The 13,573-nt window shown below is 47.8% G+C and overlaps 9 non-coding genes across 9 annotated transcripts; all 9 read right to left on the bottom strand.

The window, feature by feature from the left end:
* Positions 1–993: 993 nt before the first annotated feature.
* On the bottom strand, positions 994–1,184 carry LOC142715780 (U2 spliceosomal RNA). Its single transcript, XR_012871116.1, has one exon. It is a non-coding gene; the product is annotated as a U2 spliceosomal RNA (small nuclear RNA).
* Positions 1,185–2,476: 1,292 nt separating this feature from the next.
* On the bottom strand, positions 2,477–2,667 carry LOC142715795 (U2 spliceosomal RNA). The gene has a single exon (XR_012871127.1). It is a non-coding gene; the product is annotated as a U2 spliceosomal RNA (small nuclear RNA).
* Positions 2,668–3,947: 1,280 nt separating this feature from the next.
* LOC142715794 (U2 spliceosomal RNA) lies at positions 3,948–4,138 on the bottom strand. The gene has a single exon (XR_012871126.1). It is a non-coding gene; the product is annotated as a U2 spliceosomal RNA (small nuclear RNA).
* A 1,292-nt stretch (positions 4,139–5,430) lies between these two features.
* On the bottom strand, positions 5,431–5,621 carry LOC142715793 (U2 spliceosomal RNA). The gene has a single exon (XR_012871125.1). It is a non-coding gene; the product is annotated as a U2 spliceosomal RNA (small nuclear RNA).
* Positions 5,622–6,909: 1,288 nt separating this feature from the next.
* LOC142715792 (U2 spliceosomal RNA) lies at positions 6,910–7,100 on the bottom strand. Its single transcript, XR_012871124.1, has one exon. It is a non-coding gene; the product is annotated as a U2 spliceosomal RNA (small nuclear RNA).
* Positions 7,101–8,408: 1,308 nt separating this feature from the next.
* LOC142715791 (U2 spliceosomal RNA) lies at positions 8,409–8,599 on the bottom strand. Its single transcript, XR_012871123.1, has one exon. It is a non-coding gene; the product is annotated as a U2 spliceosomal RNA (small nuclear RNA).
* Positions 8,600–9,891: 1,292 nt separating this feature from the next.
* On the bottom strand, positions 9,892–10,082 carry LOC142715790 (U2 spliceosomal RNA). The gene has a single exon (XR_012871122.1). It is a non-coding gene; the product is annotated as a U2 spliceosomal RNA (small nuclear RNA).
* Positions 10,083–11,366: 1,284 nt separating this feature from the next.
* Positions 11,367–11,557, bottom strand: LOC142715789 (U2 spliceosomal RNA). The gene has a single exon (XR_012871121.1). It is a non-coding gene; the product is annotated as a U2 spliceosomal RNA (small nuclear RNA).
* Positions 11,558–12,862: 1,305 nt separating this feature from the next.
* LOC142715777 (U2 spliceosomal RNA) lies at positions 12,863–13,053 on the bottom strand. The gene has a single exon (XR_012871113.1). It is a non-coding gene; the product is annotated as a U2 spliceosomal RNA (small nuclear RNA).
* Between the last annotated feature and the right edge of the window lie 520 nt (positions 13,054–13,573).

Here is a 13,573-nt window from a genome sequence, read left to right as displayed (position 1 = left end):
CACAGCCACCCCTTGTTCCTTCACACCTTGTATCAGCTGTAATCCAGTCCAGTCCAGTGCTGCCTGCTGAGCAGCACTGACCAACACTGCCTGGGCCCAGGCTTTTATCTCTGAGGCCCCATTATGATGTCAGAAAGCTGGCTCTGGAATCCTGAGGGCTCCACTATGACACGTGCAAAGTTCCGTCTGAACTTTATATAAGACGGTGAGGCTCAGTCAGTCACTCAGTGTTGCCTGAGAGGGCAACACTGCAACAGCCGGCCGCCAGGCTGTCTTTTTTTTGCACAGCTAGTTGCCTCCAGGAGGCCACAAGAGGGAGACAAGGGACTGCAAAATGGAAAATAGGCATCCACCAACTTTACAGACAACTTCTCCTTGCTCCTACAACCTCCATCCTTGCACAGTTTGTTATTCTTCTAGGTAACATAGTAACAAATCCAAATTGCTGCTCTCTTTGTAGGCAAGCAAGGCTTTGTTGCAACTGCAATTCTTACTTCTTCTTGAAATGTAGGGACGACAGTACATTCCATCACATCCATCTAGTGTACACAGGTAGGTCCATTGTGGCGGGCAGGCGAGCGGGCGGGCTGCTTTATTGGCTGTTTGCTGTTCCCCTACTCCACTCCACTATTTGACTGTTGTGCTGCATCAATCAATCAATCAATCAATCAATCAATCAATCAATCAATCAATCAGTGGCTGGCTCAGGTGCAGCTCTTTAACTTACCTAAAAGGGAGGGCGGAGAGAAGACAAGGAAGGTGAATGAGGTGTTCCAATGTGAAATGCCGGAAACACAGAAACACAGACGACACACAACAAGAGGTGGCAATCTATTCATTAATTGCATTTAATCAATGAGCTCATTATCACTCATGCATTGTCCAACAGGTGTTGAAATAATGGGATTAAAAGGGGAGATCCCTTCAGAAAGACAGAAACAATAGCAAAGACAAAAAACACTTTTGGAATCTGCTTTTAGTCAACACATAAGGAAAGGGTGCACCGGTCCTGGAAATACTGCAATACCAGGTCAATGCGTGGAGTGGACAGAACAAGCTCTATTTCCATCTCCCTGTTCTAAAAATCCATTTAATATATGGTCCCCAGATAGGGGACGTATCAGATATTAAACTGATAAGAACAGATACTACACTTGATCTTAGCCAAAAGGCCGAGAAGCGATAACCCGAACGGGCCGCGCGTTGCCCGAGCCTGCCCGATACTGCTGTTCAGCCCTTGCAGCGATTCAGCCTACTTCTAGGCAATTCCATGGGGCCCTGCAGGCTCACACACTCACAGCTACACGGGAGGTGAATAAAGGCCGGAGAGGAAGCCAGACAGGATTTGCTTCTTTTGCTTGCACCACAATGCAGTGCTGAAAGAGGAGGAATCTACATAAAAACGCCTTCCTGGCAACGCCCAAATGCCCTGCTGCCATGCAGATAAACACTGGCAGCGGCAGCAAGTGCATGCCCACAGCCACCCCTTGTTCCTTCACACCTTGTATCAGCTGTAATCCAGTCCAGTCCAGTGCTGCCTGCTGAGCAGCACTGACCAACACTGCCTGGGCCCAGGCTTTTATCTCTGAGGCCCCATTATGATGTCAGAAAGCTGGCTCTGGAATCCTGAGGGCTCCACTATGACACGTGCAAAGTTCTGTCTGAACTTTATATAAGACGGTGAGGCTCAGTCAGTCACTCAGTGTTGCCTGAGAGGGCAACACTGCAACAGCCGGCCGCCAGGCTGTCTTTTTTTTGCACAGCTAGTTGCCTCCAGGAGGCCACAAGAGGGAGACAAGGGACTGCAAAATGGAAAATAGGCATCCACCAACTTTACAGACAACTTCTCCTTGCTCCTACAACCTCCATCCTTGCACAGTTTGTTATTCTTCTAGGTAACATAGTAACAAATCCAAATTGCTGCTCTCTTTGTAGGCAAGCAAGGCTTTGTTGCAACTGCAATTCTTACTTCTTCTTGAAATGTAGGGACGACAGTACATTCCATCACATCCATCTAGTGTACACAGGTAGGTCCATTGTGGCGGGCAGGCGAGCGGGCGGGCTGCTTTATTGGCTGTTTGCTGTTCCCCTACTCCACTCCACTATTTGACTGTTGTGCTGCATCAATCAATCAATCAATCAATCAATCAATCAATCAATCAATCAATCAATCAATCAGTGGCTGGCTCAGGTGCAGCTCTTTAACTTACCTAAAAGGGAGGGCGGAGAGAAGACAAGGAAGGTGAATGAGGTGTTCCAATGTGAAATGCCGGAAACACAGAAACACAGACGACACACAACAAGAGGTGGCAATCTATTCATTAATTGCATTTAATCAATGAGCTCATTATCACTCATGCATTGTCCAACAGGTGTTGAAATAATGGGATTAAAAGGGGAGATCCCTTCAGAAAGACAGAAACAATAGCAAAGACAAAAAACACTTTTGGAATCTGCTTTTAGTCAACACATAAGGAAAGGGTGCACCGGTCCTGGAAATACTGCAATACCAGGTCAATGCGTGGAGTGGACAGAGCAAGCTCTATTTCCATCTCCCTGTTCTAAAAATCCATTTAATATATGGTCCCCAGATAGGGGACGTATCAGATATTAAACTGATAAGAACAGATACTACACTTGATCTTAGCCAAAAGGCCGAGAAGCGATAACCCGAACGGGCCGCGCGTTGCCCGAGCCTGCCCGATACTGCTGTTCAGCCCTTGCAGCGATTCAGCCTACTTCTAGGCAATTCCATGGGGCCCTGCAGGCTCACACACTCACAGCTACACGGGAGGTGAATAAAGGCCGGAGAGGAAGCCAGACAGGATTTGCTTCTTTTGCTTGCACCACAATGCAGTGCTGAAAGAGGAGGAATCTACATAAAAACGCCTTCCTGGCAACGCCCAAATGCCCTGCTGCCATGCAGATAAACACTGGCAGCGGCAGCAAGTGCATGCCCACAGCCACCCCTTGTTCCTTCACACCTTGTATCAGCTGTAATCCAGTCCAGTCCAGTGCTGCCTGCTGAGCAGCACTGACCAACACTGCCTGGGCCCAGGCTTTTATCTCTGAGGCCCCATTATGATGTCAGAAAGCTGGCTCTGGAATCCTGAGGGCTCCACTATGACACGTGCAAAGTTCCGTCTGAACTTTATATAAGACGGTGAGGCTCAGTCAGTCACTCAGTGTTGCCTGAGAGGGCAACACTGCAACAGCCGGCCGCCAGGCTGTCTTTTTTTTGCACAGCTAGTTGCCTCCAGGAGGCCACAAGAGGGAGACAAGGGACTGCAAAATGGAAAATAGGCATCCACCAACTTTACAGACAACTTCTCCTTGCTCCTACAACCTCCATCCTTGCACAGTTTGTTATTCTTCTAGGTAACATAGTAACAAATCCAAATTGCTGCTCTCTTTGTAGGCAAGCAAGGCTTTGTTGCAACTGCAATTCTTACTTCTTCTTGAAATGTAGGGACGACAGTACATTCCATCACATCCATCTAGTGTACACAGGTAGGTCCATTGTGGCGGGCAGGCGAGCGGGCGGGCTGCTTTATTGGCTGTTTGCTGTTCCCCTACTCCACTCCACTATTTGACTGTTGTGCTGCATCAATCAATCAATCAATCAATCAATCAATCAATCAATCAATCAGTGGCTGGCTCAGGTGCAGCTCTTTAACTTACCTAAAAGGGAGGGCGGAGAGAAGACAAGGAAGGTGAATGAGGTGTTCCAATGTGAAATGCCGGAAACACAGAAACACAGACGACACACAACAAGAGGTGGCAATCTATTCATTAATTGCATTTAATCAATGAGCTCATTATCACTCATGCATTGTCCAACAGGTGTTGAAATAATGGGATTAAAAGGGGAGATCCCTTCAGAAAGACAGAAACAATAGCAAAGACAAAAAACACTTTTGGAATCTGCTTTTAGTCAACACATAAGGAAAGGGTGCACCGGTCCTGGAAATACTGCAATACCAGGTCAATGCGTGGAGTGGACAGAGCAAGCTCTATTTCCATCTCCCTGTTCTAAAAATCCATTTAATATATGGTCCCCAGATAGGGGACGTATCAGATATTAAACTGATAAGAACAGATACTACACTTGATCTTAGCCAAAAGGCCGAGAAGCGATAACCCGAACGGGCCGCGCGTTGCCCGAGCCTGCCCGATACTGCTGTTCAGCCCTTGCAGCGATTCAGCCTACTTCTAGGCAATTCCATGGGGCCCTGCAGGCTCACACACTCACAGCTACACGGGAGGTGAATAAAGGCCGGAGAGGAAGCCAGACAGGATTTGCTTCTTTTGCTTGCACCACAATGCAGTGCTGAAAGAGGAGGAATCTACATAAAAACACCTTCCTGGCAACGCCCAAATGCCCTGCTGCCATGCAGATAAACACTGGCAGCGGCAGCAAGTGCATGCCCACAGCCACCCCTTGTTCCTTCACACCTTGTATCAGCTGTAATCCAGTCCAGTCCAGTGCTGCCTGCTGAGCAGCACTGACCAACACTGCCTGGGCCCAGGCTTTTATCTCTGAGGCCCCATTATGATGTCAGAAAGCTGGCTCTGGAATCCTGAGGGCTCCACTATGACACGTGCAAAGTTCTGTCTGAACTTTATATAAGACGGTGAGGCTCAGTCAGTCACTCAGTGTTGCCTGAGAGGGCAACACTGCAACAGCCGGCCGCCAGGCTGTCTTTTTTTTGCACAGCTAGTTGCCTCCAGGAGGCCACAAGAGGGAGACAAGGGACTGCAAAATGGAAAATAGGCATCCACCAACTTTACAGACAACTTCTCCTTGCTCCTACAACCTCCATCCTTGCACAGTTTGTTATTCTTCTAGGTAACATAGTAACAAATCCAAATTGCTGCTCTCTTTGTAGGCAAGCAAGGCTTTGTTGCAACTGCAATTCTTACTTCTTCTTGAAATGTAGGGACGACAGTACATTCCATCACATCCATCTAGTGTACACAGGTAGGTCCATTGTGGCGGGCAGGCGAGCGGGCGGGCTGCTTTATTGGCTGTTTGCTGTTCCCCTACTCCACTCCACTATTTGACTGTTGTGCTGCATCAATCAATCAATCAATCAATCAATCAATCAATCAATCAATCAATCAATCAATCAGTGGCTGGCTCAGGTGCAGCTCTTTAACTTACCTAAAAGGGAGGGCGGAGAGAAGACAAGGAAGGTGAATGAGGTGTTCCAATGTGAAATGCCGGAAACACAGAAACACAGACGACACACAACAAGAGGTGGCAATCTATTCATTAATTGCATTTAATCAATGAGCTCATTATCACTCATGCATTGTCCAACAGGTGTTGAAATAATGGGATTAAAAGGGGAGATCCCTTCAGAAAGACAGAAACAATAGCAAAGACAAAAAACACTTTTGGAATCTGCTTTTAGTCAACACATAAGGAAAGGGTGCACCGGTCCTGGAAATACTGCAATACCAGGTCAATGCGTGGAGTGGACAGAGCAAGCTCTATTTCCATCTCCCTGTTCTAAAAATCCATTTAATATATGGTCCCCAGATAGGGGACGTATCAGATATTAAACTGATAAGAACAGATACTACACTTGATCTTAGCCAAAAGGCCGAGAAGCGATAACCCGAACGGGCCGCGCGTTGCCCGAGCCTGCCCGATACTGCTGTTCAGCCCTTGCAGCGATTCAGCCTACTTCTAGGCAATTCCATGGGGCCCTGCAGGCTCACACACTCACAGCTACACGGGAGGTGAATAAAGGCCGGAGAGGAAGCCAGACAGGATTTGCTTCTTTTGCTTGCACCACAATGCAGTGCTGAAAGAGGAGGAATCTACATAAAAACGCCTTCCTGGCAACGCCCAAATGCCCTGCTGCCATGCAGATAAACACTGGCAGCGGCAGCAAGTGCATGCCCACAGCCACCCCTTGTTCCTTCACACCTTGTATCAGCTGTAATCCAGTCCAGTCCAGTGCTGCCTGCTGAGCAGCACTGACCAACACTGCCTGGGCCCAGGCTTTTATCTCTGAGGCCCCATTATGATGTCAGAAAGCTGGCTCTGGAATCCTGAGGGCTCCACTATGACACGTGCAAAGTTCCGTCTGAACTTTATATAAGACGGTGAGGCTCAGTCAGTCACTCAGTGTTGCCTGAGAGGGCAACACTGCAACAGCCGGCCGCCAGGCTGTCTTTTTTTTGCACAGCTAGTTGCCTCCAGGAGGCCACAAGAGGGAGACAAGGGACTGCAAAATGGAAAATAGGCATCCACCAACTTTACAGACAACTTCTCCTTGCTCCTACAACCTCCATCCTTGCACAGTTTGTTATTCTTCTAGGTAACATAGTAACAAATCCAAATTGCTGCTCTCTTTGTAGGCAAGCAAGGCTTTGTTGCAACTGCAATTCTTACTTCTTCTTGAAATGTAGGGACGACAGTACATTCCATCACATCCATCTAGTGTACACAGGTAGGTCCATTGTGGCGGGCAGGCGAGCGGGCGGGCTGCTTTATTGGCTGTTTGCTGTTCCCCTACTCCACTCCACTATTTGACTGTTGTGCTGCATCAATCAATCAATCAATCAATCAATCAATCAATCAATCAATCAATCAATCAGTGGCTGGCTCAGGTGCAGCTCTTTAACTTACCTAAAAGGGAGGGCGGAGAGAAGACAAGGAAGGTGAATGAGGTGTTCCAATGTGAAATGCCGGAAACACAGAAACACAGACGACACACAACAAGAGGTGGCAATCTATTCATTAATTGCATTTAATCAATGAGCTCATTATCACTCATGCATTGTCCAACAGGTGTTGAAATAATGGGATTAAAAGGGGAGATCCCTTCAGAAAGACAGAAACAATAGCAAAGACAAAAAACACTTTTGGAATCTGCTTTTAGTCAACACATAAGGAAAGGGTGCACCGGTCCTGGAAATACTGCAATACCAGGTCAATGCGTGGAGTGGACAGAGCAAGCTCTATTTCCATCTCCCTGTTCTAAAAATCCATTTAATATATGGTCCCCAGATAGGGGACGTATCAGATATTAAACTGATAAGAACAGATACTACACTTGATCTTAGCCAAAAGGCCGAGAAGCGATAACCCGAACGGGCCGCGCGTTGCCCGAGCCTGCCCGATACTGCTGTTCAGCCCTTGCAGCGATTCAGCCTACTTCTAGGCAATTCCATGGGGCCCTGCAGGCTCACACACTCACAGCTACACGGGAGGTGAATAAAGGCCGGAGAGGAAGCCAGACAGGATTTGCTTCTTTTGCTTGCACCACAATGCAGTGCTGAAAGAGGAGGAATCTACATAAAAATGCCTTCCTGGCAACGCCCAAATGCCCTGCTGCCATGCAGATAAACACTGGCAGCGGCAGCAAGTGCATGCCCACAGCCACCCCTTGTTCCTTCACACCTTGTATCAGCTGTAATCCAGTCCAGTCCAGTGCTGCCTGCTGAGCAGCACTGACCAACACTGCCTGGGCCCAGGCTTTTATCTCTGAGGCCCCATTATGATGTCAGAAAGCTGGCTCTGGAATCCTGAGGGCTCCACTATGACACGTGCAAAGTTCCGTCTGAACTTTATATAAGACGGTGAGGCTCAGTCAGTCACTCAGTGTTGCCTGAGAGGGCAACACTGCAACAGCCGGCCGCCAGGCTGTCTTTTTTTTGCACAGCTAGTTGCCTCCAGGAGGCCACAAGAGGGAGACAAGGGACTGCAAAATGGAAAATAGGCATCCACCAACTTTACAGACAACTTCTCCTTGCTCCTACAACCTCCATCCTTGCACAGTTTGTTATTCTTCTAGGTAACATAGTAACAAATCCAAATTGCTGCTCTCTTTGTAGGCAAGCAAGGCTTTGTTGCAACTGCAATTCTTACTTCTTCTTGAAATGTAGGGACGACAGTACATTCCATCACATCCATCTAGTGTACACAGGTAGGTCCATTGTGGCGGGCAGGCGAGCGGGCGGGCTGCTTTATTGGCTGTTTGCTGTTCCCCTACTCCACTCCACTATTTGACTGTTGTGCTGCATCAATCAATCAATCAATCAATCAATCAATCAATCAATCAATCAATCAATCAATCAATCAATCAATCAATCAGTGGCTGGCTCAGGTGCAGCTCTTTAACTTACCTAAAAGGGAGGGCGGAGAGAAGACAAGGAAGGTGAATGAGGTGTTCCAATGTGAAATGCCGGAAACACAGAAACACAGACGACACACAACAAGAGGTGGCAATCTATTCATTAATTGCATTTAATCAATGAGCTCATTATCACTCATGCATTGTCCAACAGGTGTTGAAATAATGGGATTAAAAGGGGAGATCCCTTCAGAAAGACAGAAACAATAGCAAAGACAAAAAACACTTTTGGAATCTGCTTTTAGTCAACACATAAGGAAAGGGTGCACCGGTCCTGGAAATACTGCAATACCAGGTCAATGCGTGGAGTGGACAGAGCAAGCTCTATTTCCATCTCCCTGTTCTAAAAATCCATTTAATATATGGTCCCCAGATAGGGGACGTATCAGATATTAAACTGATAAGAACAGATACTACACTTGATCTTAGCCAAAAGGCCGAGAAGCGATAACCCGAACGGGCCGCGCGTTGCCCGAGCCTGCCCGATACTGCTGTTCAGCCCTTGCAGCGATTCAGCCTACTTCTAGGCAATTCCATGGGGCCCTGCAGGCTCACACACTCACAGCTACACGGGAGGTGAATAAAGGCCGGAGAGGAAGCCAGACAGGATTTGCTTCTTTTGCTTGCACCACAATGCAGTGCTGAAAGAGGAGGAATCTACATAAAAACGCCTTCCTGGCAACGCCCAAATGCCCTGCTGCCATGCAGATAAACACTGGCAGCGGCAGCAAGTGCATGCCCACAGCCACCCCTTGTTCCTTCACACCTTGTATCAGCTGTAATCCAGTCCAGTCCAGTGCTGCCTGCTGAGCAGCACTGACCAACACTGCCTGGGCCCAGGCTTTTATCTCTGAGGCCCCATTATGATGTCAGAAAGCTGGCTCTGGAATCCTGAGGGCTCCACTATGACACGTGCAAAGTTCCGTCTGAACTTTATATAAGACGGTGAGGCTCAGTCAGTCACTCAGTGTTGCCTGAGAGGGCAACACTGCAACAGCCGGCCGCCAGGCTGTCTTTTTTTTGCACAGCTAGTTGCCTCCAGGAGGCCACAAGAGGGAGACAAGGGACTGCAAAATGGAAAATAGGCATCCACCAACTTTACAGACAACTTCTCCTTGCTCCTACAACCTCCATCCTTGCACAGTTTGTTATTCTTCTAGGTAACATAGTAACAAATCCAAATTGCTGCTCTCTTTGTAGGCAAGCAAGGCTTTGTTGCAACTGCAATTCTTACTTCTTCTTGAAATGTAGGGACGACAGTACATTCCATCACATCCATCTAGTGTACACAGGTAGGTCCATTGTGGCGGGCAGGCGAGCGGGCGGGCTGCTTTATTGGCTGTTTGCTGTTCCCCTACTCCACTCCACTATTTGACTGTTGTGCTGCATCAATCAATCAATCAATCAATCAATCAATCAATCAATCAATCAATCAATCAATCAGTGGCTGGCTCAGGTGCAGCTCTTTAACTTACCTAAAAGGGAGGGCGGAGAGAAGACAAGGAAGGTGAATGAGGTGTTCCAATGTGAAATGCCGGAAACACAGAAACACAGACGACACACAACAAGAGGTGGCAATCTATTCATTAATTGCATTTAATCAATGAGCTCATTATCACTCATGCATTGTCCAACAGGTGTTGAAATAATGGGATTAAAAGGGGAGATCCCTTCAGAAAGACAGAAACAATAGCAAAGACAAAAAACACTTTTGGAATCTGCTTTTAGTCAACACATAAGGAAAGGGTGCACCGGTCCTGGAAATACTGCAATACCAGGTCAATGCGTGGAGTGGACAGAGCAAGCTCTATTTCCATCTCCCTGTTCTAAAAATCCATTTAATATATGGTCCCCAGATAGGGGACGTATCAGATATTAAACTGATAAGAACAGATACTACACTTGATCTTAGCCAAAAGGCCGAGAAGCGATAACCCGAACGGGCCGCGCGTTGCCCGAGCCTGCCCGATACTGCTGTTCAGCCCTTGCAGCGATTCAGCCTACTTCTAGGCAATTCCATGGGGCCCTGCAGGCTCACACACTCACAGCTACACGGGAGGTGAATAAAGGCCGGAGAGGAAGCCAGACAGGATTTGCTTCTTTTGCTTGCACCACAATGCAGTGCTGAAAGAGGAGGAATCTACATAAAAACGCCTTCCTGGCAACGCCCAAATGCCCTGCTGCCATGCAGATAAACACTGGCAGCGGCAGCAAGTGCATGCCCACAGCCACCCCTTGTTCCTTCACACCTTGTATCAGCTGTAATCCAGTCCAGTCCAGTGCTGCCTGCTGAGCAGCACTGACCAACACTGCCTGGGCCCAGGCTTTTATCTCTGAGGCCCCATTATGATGTCAGAAAGCTGGCTCTGGAATCCTGAGGGCTCCACTATGACACGTGCAAAGTTCCGTCTGAACTTTATATAAGACGGTGAGGCTCAGTCAGTCACTCAGTGTTGCCTGAGAGGGCAACACTGCAACAGCCGGCCGCCAGGCTGTCTTTTTTTTGCACAGCTAGTTGCCTCCAGGAGGCCACAAGAGGGAGACAAGGGACTGCAAAATGGAAAATAGGCATCCACCAACTTTACAGACAACTTCTCCTTGCTCCTACAACCTCCATCCTTGCACAGTTTGTTATTCTTCTAGGTAACATAGTAACAAATCCAAATTGCTGCTCTCTTTGTAGGCAAGCAAGGCTTTGTTGCAACTGCAATTCTTACTTCTTCTTGAAATGTAGGGACGACAGTACATTCCATCACATCCATCTAGTGTACACAGGTAGGTCCATTGTGGCGGGCAGGCGAGCGGGCGGGCTGCTTTATTGGCTGTTTGCTGTTCCCCTACTCCACTCCACTATTTGACTGTTGTGCTGCATCAATCAATCAATCAATCAATCAATCAATCAATCAATCAATCAATCAGTGGCTGGCTCAGGTGCAGCTCTTTAACTTACCTAAAAGGGAGGGCGGAGAGAAGACAAGGAAGGTGAATGAGGTGTTCCAATGTGAAATGCCGGAAACACAGAAACACAGACGACACACAACAAGAGGTGGCAATCTATTCATTAATTGCATTTAATCAATGAGCTCATTATCACTCATGCATTGTCCAACAGGTGTTGAAATAATGGGATTAAAAGGGGAGATCCCTTCAGAAAGACAGAAACAATAGCAAAGACAAAAAACACTTTTGGAATCTGCTTTTAGTCAACACATAAGGAAAGGGTGCACCGGTCCTGGAAATACTGCAATACCAGGTCAATGCGTGGAGTGGACAGAGCAAGCTCTATTTCCATCTCCCTGTTCTAAAAATCCATTTAATATATGGTCCCCAGATAGGGGACGTATCAGATATTAAACTGATAAGAACAGATACTACACTTGATCTTAGCCAAAAGGCCGAGAAGCGATAACCCGAACGGGCCGCGCGTTGCCCGAGCCTGCCCGATACTGCTGTTCAGCCCTTGCAGCGATTCAGCCTACTTCTAGGCAATTCCATGGGGCCCTGCAGGCTCACACACTCACAGCTACACGGGAGGTGAATAAAGGCCGGAGAGGAAGCCAGACAGGATTTGCTTCTTTTGCTTGCACCACAATGCAGTGCTGAAAGAGGAGGAATCTACATAAAAACGCCTTCCTGGCAACGCCCAAATGCCCTGCTGCCATGCAGATAAACACTGGCAGCGGCAGCAAGTGCATGCCCACAGCCACCCCTTGTTCCTTCACACCTTGTATCAGCTGTAATCCAGTCCAGTCCAGTGCTGCCTGCTGAGCAGCACTGACCAACACTGCCTGGGCCCAGGCTTTTATCTCTGAGGCCCCATTATGATGTCAGAAAGCTGGCTCTGGAATCCTGAGGGCTCCACTATGACACGTGCAAAGTTCCGTCTGAACTTTATATAAGACGGTGAGGCTCAGTCAGTCACTCAGTGTTGCCTGAGAGGGCAACACTGCAACAGCCGGCCGCCAGGCTGTCTTTTTTTTGCACAGCTAGTTGCCTCCAGGAGGCCACAAGAGGGAGACAAGGGACTGCAAAATGGAAAATAGGCATCCACCAACTTTACAGACAACTTCTCCTTGCTCCTACAACCTCCATCCTTGCACAGTTTGTTATTCTTCTAGGTAACATAGTAACAAATCCAAATTGCTGCTCTCTTTGTAGGCAAGCAAGGCTTTGTTGCAACTGCAATTCTTACTTCTTCTTGAAATGTAGGGACGACAGTACATTCCATCACATCCATCTAGTGTACACAGGTAGGTCCATTGTGGCGGTCCATTGTGGCGGGCAGGCGAGCGGGCGGGCTGCTTTATTGGCTGTTTGCTGTTCCCCTACTCCACTCCACTATTTGACTGTTGTGCTGCATCAATCAATCAATCAATCAATCAATCAATCAATCAATCAATCAATCAATCAATCAGTGGCTGGCTCAGGTGCAGCTCTTTAACTTACCTAAAAGGGAGGGCGGAGAGAAGACAAGGAAGGTGAATGAGGTGTTCCAATGTGAAATGCCGGAAACACAGAAACACAGACGACACACAACAAGAGGTGGCAATCTATTCATTAATTGCATTTAATCAATGAGCTCATTATCACTCATGCATTGTCCAACAGGTGTTGAAATAATGGGATTAAAAGGGGAGATCCCTTCAGAAAGACAGAAACAATAGCAAAGACAAAAAACACTTTTGGAATCTGCTTTTAGTCAACACATAAGGAAAGGGTGCACCGGTCCTGGAAATACTGCAATACCAGGTCAATGCGTGGAGTGGACAGAGCAAGCTCTATTTCCATCTCCCTGTTCTAAAAATCCATTTAATATATGGTCCCCAGATAGGGGACGTATCAGATATTAAACTGATAAGAACAGATACTACACTTGATCTTAGCCAAAAGGCCGAGAAGCGATAACCCGAACGGGCCGCGCGTTGCCCGAGCCTGCCCGATACTGCTGTTCAGCCCTTGCAGCGATTCAGCCTACTTCTAGGCAATTCCATGGGGCCCTGCAGGCTCACACACTCACAGCTACACGGGAGGTGAATAAAGGCCGGAGAGGAAGCCAGACAGGATTTGCTTCTTTTGCTTGCACCACAATGCAGTGCTGAAAGAGGAGGAATCTACATAAAAACGCCTTCCTGGCAACGCCCAAATGCCCTGCTGCCATGCAGATAAACACTGGCAGCGGCAGCAAGTGCATGCCCACAGCCACCCCTTGTTCCTTCACACCTTGTATCAGCTGTAATCCAGTCCAGTCCAGTGCTGCCTGCTGAGCAGCACTGACCAACACTGCCTGGGCCCAGGCTTTTATCTCTGAGGCCCCATTATGATGTCAGAAAGCTGGCTCTGGAATCCTGAGGGCTCCACTATGACACGTGCAAAGTTCCGTCTGAACTTTATATAAGACGGTGAGGCTCAGTCAGTCACTCAGT

This window comes from Rhinoderma darwinii, unplaced genomic scaffold, assembly GCF_050947455.1.
Source record: "Rhinoderma darwinii isolate aRhiDar2 unplaced genomic scaffold, aRhiDar2.hap1 Scaffold_445, whole genome shotgun sequence".
Taxonomy (NCBI): Eukaryota; Metazoa; Chordata; class Amphibia; order Anura; family Rhinodermatidae; genus Rhinoderma; species Rhinoderma darwinii.
This window is presented reverse-complemented; position numbering and strand designations above follow the sequence as displayed.